At 52.7% G+C, this 8,430-nt stretch overlaps 1 long non-coding RNA gene across 1 annotated transcript; it reads left to right on the forward strand.

The window, feature by feature from the left end:
- The first annotated feature begins 606 nt into the window (after positions 1 to 606).
- On the forward strand, positions 607 to 8,223 carry LOC131484435 (uncharacterized). Its single transcript, XR_009248246.1, has 2 exons — positions 607 to 1,466; positions 1,784 to 8,223. It is a non-coding gene; the product is annotated as an uncharacterized LOC131484435 (long non-coding RNA).
- The last annotated feature ends 207 nt before the right edge of the window (positions 8,224 to 8,430 follow it).

Below are 8,430 nucleotides of genomic sequence, written 5' to 3' on the forward strand. Positions count from 1 at the left end.
CCCACTACGACTGGCACTGAGCTCAGCGCACAAGGGAGTGCAGGGCCAGGCTGAGCTGTTTCCGGCACCCTGGGTGTAGACAAATGAACCGCATGTGGGAGGTCCCCACTGGAGTCCAGCCCAGCCCAGGATGCTGCGGCTCGTCCCTGGGCCTCATCTTGGGAAGGCAGGTCCTGCCGCACAAGGCCCCAGTCCAGGCCCAGACCTGCCCTGCTGCTCTGGGTACAGCCTCTACTCTGAGCTCCACTCCCCCAGGCTGGAGAGGGGGGTGAGCCCAGAACGTTCTGTGATTAAGGCTGTGGGTGTTGGCTGTGACTGTACGAAAAAAGACCAGAGTGTTTCCAGTAAAACACTGAGTGATCTAGAAAGCAGTGACCATGCCCACCACATGTATTCTTAGAAATACCAGAAAGCTCTTGACGAACTCAGTCTTGGAAACTGGGCTTTGGCAGAAGACAAGGGGGTCTGCGAGAGACAACCCCCCAGGGCCCTGCCCTAAGCCGAGAGAAGTCTTCGGGGAGGCCTGAGGGGGCAGTCGGGGAGGGCTGTCTGCAGCATCCACGCTGTCCTGGAGCGTCGCCGTGACCTGGGGCCATCTCCCTGCCATTCAGCTGCCTTTCGGGCCCCAGAGTCCTCTGTTTGATAAGCATACTTGTGTCACATGCTCTCTTCCCTTCTTGAGGGATTCCATCCAGCATTCCCCCTGCTGGGGTCTCTCTGGAGGCTCACGGGGTCATGGTTTAAAGCCCCTAAACTTTAATTCCTGGCCCTTGGCTTTGGGGAAGCGTGAATCAGACTACACCACCCTTGCTTATTCCTTCAGCAAGGGCTTGGGAGGGGGGGGAGGGGAGGAGCCTGGGGCAGAGAGACTCTGACACTGTTCCGGGCCCCCTGGCGAGCTCAAGGTGGCAAAGTCAAGTGTATAGGTAACTGTAGCAACAAGTGGGAAGGGACCAGAGAAGCCACCAAAGGTTTATACATGGTAAGGAAAGAGAGGTTTGGCACAGCTGTGTAGACTAGGGCAGGCTTCCTGGAGGAAGGGGCATTAGACTGAGACTTGAAAGATGGATTTTTTTTTTTTTTTTTTTTTTGTCTTGAGTATTGACAACAGGAGCAGGCGATGTGAAGTGGGACGAGGCCGGGACTGTGTCAAGCAGACCTGGTCCGGGTCCCATTCCCGAGGGCTGGTCCTTTTCTCCCTGAGCTTATTTCTCACCAGAAGAGGAAGAACACTGTGACGAAACCATGAAGTGACATGGGAGAAAACGCCTGGCTGCGGGGGTGGGGGCGCCTATGGGCAGTGCCCCAGTTACACTCACTTGTCCCGAAGGTGGTGATGACCTGGCGGGTGCTCCAGGTTGCCTCCAGGCAGCTCTGGCTAGTCTGGTGGCACCGGTTGGCAGGGAATCATTAGATACCAAGCACCCTCTCACAGAGTAAGCTCAAGAACACTGCCGTAGGAAGAGGTAAATATTGTCACTGTCCAGAGCCATGGGGGGGGGGGGGGTGGGGACCAGCACTGTCTGTGTATCAGCGAACACAGCCTGGAGAGCTCCACGCCCGCGCCTCTCTCCACGGGAAAGGGAAGCCGAGGCCTGCACCCAGTCACGCGGGGCACCAGAGGGGTTCTCAACGGGGCTCCGTCCTAACGTGGCTCCAGTCCTCCTCCTGACAAAAGACCCCTCCCTGTGTCATGGCTGGAGGCAACCCCGAGCCAATATGTCCATCAGGAGGAACAACTTACATCCAGCAAAAAGACTTCTGTTCACACTTTTCTCCTCAGATCTAGCTGCGCATTCGAGGCCTTCTGCGCATCGAAGTGGTCTGGGGCCTGGCCTCCTGGGATGAGGCACAGCATCGAGGAGCACAGAAGCCTTTTGCCATCCCTGATAACCCCAAACCATTGCTTCAATCCACAAGCAGCTGTGGAACAGCAAACAGGGGCATCCTTGAGTTCATTACCACGTGGTTTCCAGGCAACCGTTGGCCAGGCCAGCTCTGGGTCCTGACACCCAGCTGCAGGCGAACGTTGAGAGACTGGGGGGAATCGAGGGAGGGGGGCTCTGACGGGGTCTTACTTCCCGCAGGATGACAGCAAGGTGGGCTTTGCCTGCCAGCTGTGGTGTAGAAACTCTCGCGGGCACAGAGCATTGAGGATTTGACCACCGCCGTTCCTTCCGGCGCAGCGATGGGGCTACAGATCGCCTACTCTAACTCCCTTGTATGAGGGAGGAAAATGAGGCCCAGGGAGAGTGGCAGGGGCCAGGAGCGGGGACGAGGAGCCTGGGGCCTGAACTGAGAGGAGTTTAGAAAACCTCTAACCTGTGTTTGTGGTGGCAGGGGGTGAGGGAGGGGGTGGGGTGGTTGTAAAAGGGCAGCGGGAGGGGTCCTTGTGGTGATGCAACCTTCTGTACCTTGACCGCGTTGTCAGTGTTTCAATGCCCTGGTTGTGGTATTGCAGGATAGTTATGCAAGATGTGACATGGGGAGAAACAGGGGAAAAGAAGACGCAGGATCTCTCTGTATTTTTCTTTCTTCCTTTCTTTCTTTGTTTTTCTTTCTTTTCCCTTTTTCCATTTCTTTTCCCTTTTCTCTTTCTTTTCCCTTTTTCCCTTTCTTTTCCCTTTTGCCCTTTCTTTCATTTTTGAGAGAGAGAGAAAGACAGAGTGCGAGCAGGGGAGGGGCAGAGAGAAAGGGAGGCACAGAATCCGAAGCAGGCTCCAGGCTCTCAGCTGTCAGCACAGAGCCTGATGTAGGGCTCAAACTCATGAAATGCGAGATCATGACCTGAGCTGAAGTCAGACACTCGACCGACTGTATTATTGTTTCTTGTAACTGCATATGAATCTACAGTGATGTCAAAACAAAAAGTGTAATTAGAAAAAAGAAAGGAGGAGAAAACTTCAGAGCTGGATACACACAGAGGTCTGAGGGGCAGAGGAGCCAGTCCACAGTGGACGGCTGAGCTGGGTGAAAAAGGCCTGTGTCCAGCACACCTCTAGGGGACGGTGTGCCATGGTGCTCAGCTGGACTTGCTCTGTGAGCAGTGGCGTCCAGGCCCAACAGAGTGAGTGTCAAAGGGCGAGGCAGAGCTGAGAGGGTGGCCGAGGGTGGGTGCTGCAGGAGGAAGGGTGAGGAAGCCACCGAAGACCCTTCATGACTAGTGAGAAGAGGTGTGGGGCAGTTGGGGGAGGGGTAGTGTCTGCCCTGTGGCCCAGTGTGGAAAAGCACTGTGATTGCAATAAGAAAGGGAGTCGCCAGCCATCGGAGGACAGGAGGACCGAGGGCTCTGGAATATCTCTGAACCAACAGCTATTTACATTTCCACAGGGAAGAATTTAGGTCAGATGCCCAAAAGGCAGGGCTTGGCGGCAGAAAGTGCTATCAGAGGGTATTTAATGAGCCATTGGGCTGTGCAGCCTGCAGCTGGGTCAGAAGCATGCGGACTTGCTCCTTGTGTCTGCAGTTCAACCCTGCTGAGCACCCACAAGGTAGCAGGCACTGGAGGAGACTCGTTTACACCGACACCCCTTCCTCGGCCCGGGGCTGGTGACATGGAGAGCAGAGAGATGACTTTAGTAGCAGATGAGATTGAGTCTGCCAAAGGGACTGACAAGGGCTGGGAGCTCTGTTCAATGGCACAAGGTCTGTGGTTTGCAAATGCCTATTCATAAATGCCCTAGACAGAGCCCAGTCACTGAGGTTCCCTTCTGCACACTAAATCAGTGTTCCTGAGCCTCATGTGCCTAGGAAACCCTCCCACATCTTCAGACCTCAATTCTGTTCCCCTTAAGACCCCCACTCTATCTAACACTTCATGTTCCAGCCCAGGCAGGGAAGGCAGCATTCTCTGAGGGTGCCTGCCGCTGACCATGATGCTGCTGGAGGAGCCCCTGTCCACCGGGCAGGGAGGCTGATGGGGCCGATCGCCCTAGTACCCAGACCCTACCCAACATTCTGAAACCAGGCCTGCAAAATTGCCATCGGCCCTGCTGGGCTTGCCTTGTGCCTGCTGCTCAGGCAGTTCTGGGGGACAAAGCAGACGGGAGGTGGAGGTGGAAAGACCCACATGCTGCCCTACATAGCTCCTGGCCACACTGATGCCATGTGAACTCATCTCACAAAGCCAGAGATAATTAGATAGTGGGTGGGCACCCAACCCATCTGGGCTGCAGGCTGGTGGGAATGTTGACATGGGGAGGTTCTTTTTGAAGGAGAAGGAGGTTCGACCCCAGTGTTCCATAGGCTGGGGGCGTAGATGGATCAGGGAAATCTCCTACAGGGGAAGGAGAGGAAGGGTGAACGGACCGGGTGGGCACCTGGTGTGTTGTACAGGATAAGCCAGGAGGGTTCCATTTAACTTCCTTGATGGTCTCCTGGTCCACCTCATCACTAAGGAGGCAGCGTCACCTCCGATTCAGATGATGGAAGCAAGGCCAGGGAAGATAAAGGACTGCGCAGGCACTCTGAGCCAGTTGCCAGAAGAAACCTGCTTCTCAGCTGTACTGTACCCAGGCCAGCTCCTACGGGCTGAAAAGGAGAGAGCTCCCTGGAGGAGGCATGGAAAGGCAGCTGGGATGAAGGCTGCAGTCCGACTGCAGAAAGCCTCAGAAGTCAGAGCAGGAGGCTCCCGCGGTGATGTCGGCTAAATGCTCCACAGTTCACTCATGATGGAAAGCCTGGGTCCTCCCCAGCAACCCTCCCTTTACTGCTGACTCTGGCTTTGCTTCTGGAGGGAGCTTGTGGTGCAAGGCACGAGCACAGGCTAGGACTCCACTCTGGGCTCTGGCACCTCGTAGCTGGGTGGCCTGAGCAGATGCCCTAAGCTCTCTGATCCTCGGTTTTGTCCCTATAGCGGGATCTAATAATACACTGCCAGCTGCCGCAAGCATCGGAGGTACTGTACACAGAGTGCTGGGTACACGAGCACGCGCAGCAATGAGGAGCTATTAATATTGTGTCAGCTGCTGGAGGCTCCGCTTCTTCCTCAGGGTCCCTGTTTCAATCACCCGATCACCTCCACAGGGATTGTTCAACCCTTGTTAGTGCTGCGGGATGGAGGTGAATCTCCCAAGGATTCAGACGGGGCCCTGGGGTCTGGGAGATGCCCTGAACATAAGGAAACCGAGCGGTGGCCCTAATCCTGCATCTCACACGTCTTCCACAGCATCCAAGAGGAGCTGCCGATGTGGACAGCTGGTCCCGCAGCGCTCCCCCTCAGAGGGGCTATTAGCTGGGTTATGCATCCATTTGTAATGAAATGGAAGTGTTTTGATTTCTCTAGGAAGCCGGATTTTCTCCCCGATCCTTGCTGCTTTCATCCTTGGACATGAAACGGCTTGTTCTAATCTCATATGAAGGGGCAGCAGTTTATAAGGCACCCATGAAATTTGATCACCAACTCGGCTCCCAGGCGGCAGCTTTGATGGCTGGGAGGGAGCAAGGCGTCCCCTGCTCGGCGCTAATAGCCCCATGCATTATTGAAGAGCCACGTTTCGGTGGCAGACACGTTCAGGGAGATACCCAGATTGCAGGCTGGAGTGTCAGCTGCTGGCCTCGCTCCGCGGTGACGGAGCTCTGTAATCGGGCAGAGCCACTAAAAATAGGCTGTCTGTGCAACTCACCCCACCCTTGCCACAGACTAGTTGGGGGCAGCTGACATGGAACGTGCAGATAAGGCAAAACCACCACTTTCCAATTCTCTTAATGGCTGTCCCTCTGATCCAAATGTCTGAGGAATGAGCAGCTGCCCAGGGAATTTCCTTCGGTGGGTGCACATCTGATCCCTCAGCTGAATATGGGCTGGGCTGTGGCCTGTGGTCTCTACTCTTGGAGGAGGACACAGATCCCTAGGCTCTGAGATCTGGGGCAAGGCAAAGGTTGGGACTTAATTATTCCTGAGAATTTGCTGAAAACACTAAGGGGAGTTGGGCAGGCTCACCCTACTCATCCTCACTTACTGTTTGAGGTAGATAACCTGGTCAACCCCTCTTTCGTTCCCTCAAAACCTATTGCTTCATTATCTACAACGTGCCAGGCACTGAAGCTGTAACAGTGAACAAGGGCAGATGGGGTTCTCAGCTGTGGTAGATGGCCTTCAAGTGACTCCTGGATTCATGTACTCACATAGCCCCGTCCCATACTGATTAGGCCCAACCTGTGTAATCAGTAGAATATTATGGAAACGATGCAGTGAGGTGTCTACAGCAATTTCATAGGAGACATCACGGCTTCGGCCTTGTTCTCTCGGATCATTTGTTCTCCAAGAGAAGCCGGCTGCCACGTTGTGAGGATACAGACTGCCCTATGGAGAGGCCTAGCAGCCATCTTGGAAGCGGATCTTCTAGCCCCAGTCAAGCCTTTGGAGGACGGCCACCCTGGCTGACACCCTTGTGAGAGACCTTGACTCAGAATCACCCAGCTAAGGTGCCCTCAAATTTCTGACCAATAGGAACTGTGAGATAATAAATGTTTCCTATTGTAAGCTGCTACGCTTTGGGGAAATCTGTGGCAATACAATAGCTGATGCACTGGTCTTCAGAGACTATCACAGTCTGATTGGGAATTAGATAGTGATTACTTCCACCAATAGCTATAAAATGGCAACTATGAAAGATGCTCTATGTGCCTCCCTGAGGGGGGACTGACCTAACTGGAGAGGTCAGAGAAGGCTTCTGGAAGGGAGTGGTGACTGACCTGAGGCTAAAAGGCAAGTACAGGTAAAGTAGGTAAAGCAGGTGAGGAAAGGCACTCCAGGTAGAGAAGCAGCTTGAGCCAAGGCCCTGAGCTGAAAGGGAGCCCAAGGCACAGGAATTTCAGGGAAGCCAAGGAGGTGAAGGGCAGTGAGGGAGGGAGGCACACAAGTGGACGAGAAGGCAGATGGGGCTTCTACCACTGAAGGGTTTGCTCCTCAGCCTAAATGCCATGGATATCCCCGAAGGGGTTTTACAAAAACGAGTAACATGCTCAGATCTGTTTTTGGAAGGTTCTCTTAGTTCTGGTGGAGACTGGTTAGCAGATTTTAGTAGATGGGGCTGTGGCAGGAGCCCAGGAAGGGGATGGGATATCTAGAACCATTAATGGTTGGTGTTAATGAACGTAGAGAGAGGTGGACACGTTGAGAGATACTCATGAGGTTGAATTGAGGGTATTTGTGATAAAATGGCCATGGGGGTGATGGCAAGGGAGGTGCCTGGGAGGAGTTCTAGTTCATACAACAATCATGGATGATCTGGGGATTGAACTGGTATGAGAGATTCAGAAAAGCGCACCTAATGGGGCAGGGGGCTACGTGACACTGACATTCTGTCCAGGAAGTGCCCGGTGGTCTCAAGGGCACAGGTCCGCCCACCACCTGCTTCTGGGCATGGCCCTGTCCTATCAGAGCTCACAGTCTAGGGGAGCAGATGGTACCCCTGCAGGAAGCACTGAGGGACTAGGAGATCAGTTTGCTTCTTCCAAAGGGCGGATGTGTCAAAACAAGATCTAGGGCAATGGCCCCTGTGGGGCCCTGACATTTTTTCCAGGGTGCCTGGGGATAAAATTATTTTCATAACTGTACTAAGACATTCTTTGCTTTTTTTTTCTCTCATTCTTTCATATGATAAAGGGGAGTGTCCCAGAATCCATGTGGCGTACCATCTTGCTGGGGACTGAATGTAGAAGCAGATATAATCATCTAGCTGTCCATTAAACCAGACACTGAAGACAATTCCACTCTTGTCACTAATCATTGTTTTAGAAAACAGTAATTTTTCATACAAATATACATGTTAAGACATAATAGATTTATTATTGTTTTTAAATAAATTAATACATAATTTAAACATTTCTCAGCTTGGGGCACCTGGGTGGCTCAGTCAGTTGAGTGTCTGCCTTTGGCTCAGGTCATGATCTCATGATTTGTGGATTCGAGCCCTGCATCAAGCTCACTGCTATCAGTGCAGAACCGGCTTTGGATCCTCTCTCCACCTCCCTCTCTGCCTCTCCCCAGGTTCTCTCTCAAAAATAAACATTTAAAAAAATTTTTAAAAATTTCTCAGCTTTAGGGCTCCCTGGGTGGCTTAGTTGGTTGAGTGTCTGAGTCTTGATTTTGGCTCAAGTCATGATCTCGTGGTTCATGGGTTCGAGCCCTACGTTAGGCTCTGTGCTCATGGAGCTGCTTTGGATTCTCTCTCTCTCTGCCCCTCCCCCACTTATGTCCTCTCTCTCTCTCTCTCTCTCTCAAAATAAATAAATAGAAATTAAAGCTGAGAAAAAATTTTAAGTCTATCAATAGCTAGCACCCATCTAAACAGAAGCTTTTATGGGTCCTCAATAATTTTTAAAAGTATAAAATAGGGGTCCAGAGACCCAAAAATTTGAGAACTGCTGATGTGGAACAAGGAGGTCCTTTAACAACCGGGGTCCTTTTCAGGCCCCTCTTTCATC

This window comes from Neofelis nebulosa, chromosome 9 (assembly GCF_028018385.1).
Source record: "Neofelis nebulosa isolate mNeoNeb1 chromosome 9, mNeoNeb1.pri, whole genome shotgun sequence".
Classification (NCBI taxonomy): domain Eukaryota; kingdom Metazoa; phylum Chordata; class Mammalia; order Carnivora; family Felidae; genus Neofelis; species Neofelis nebulosa.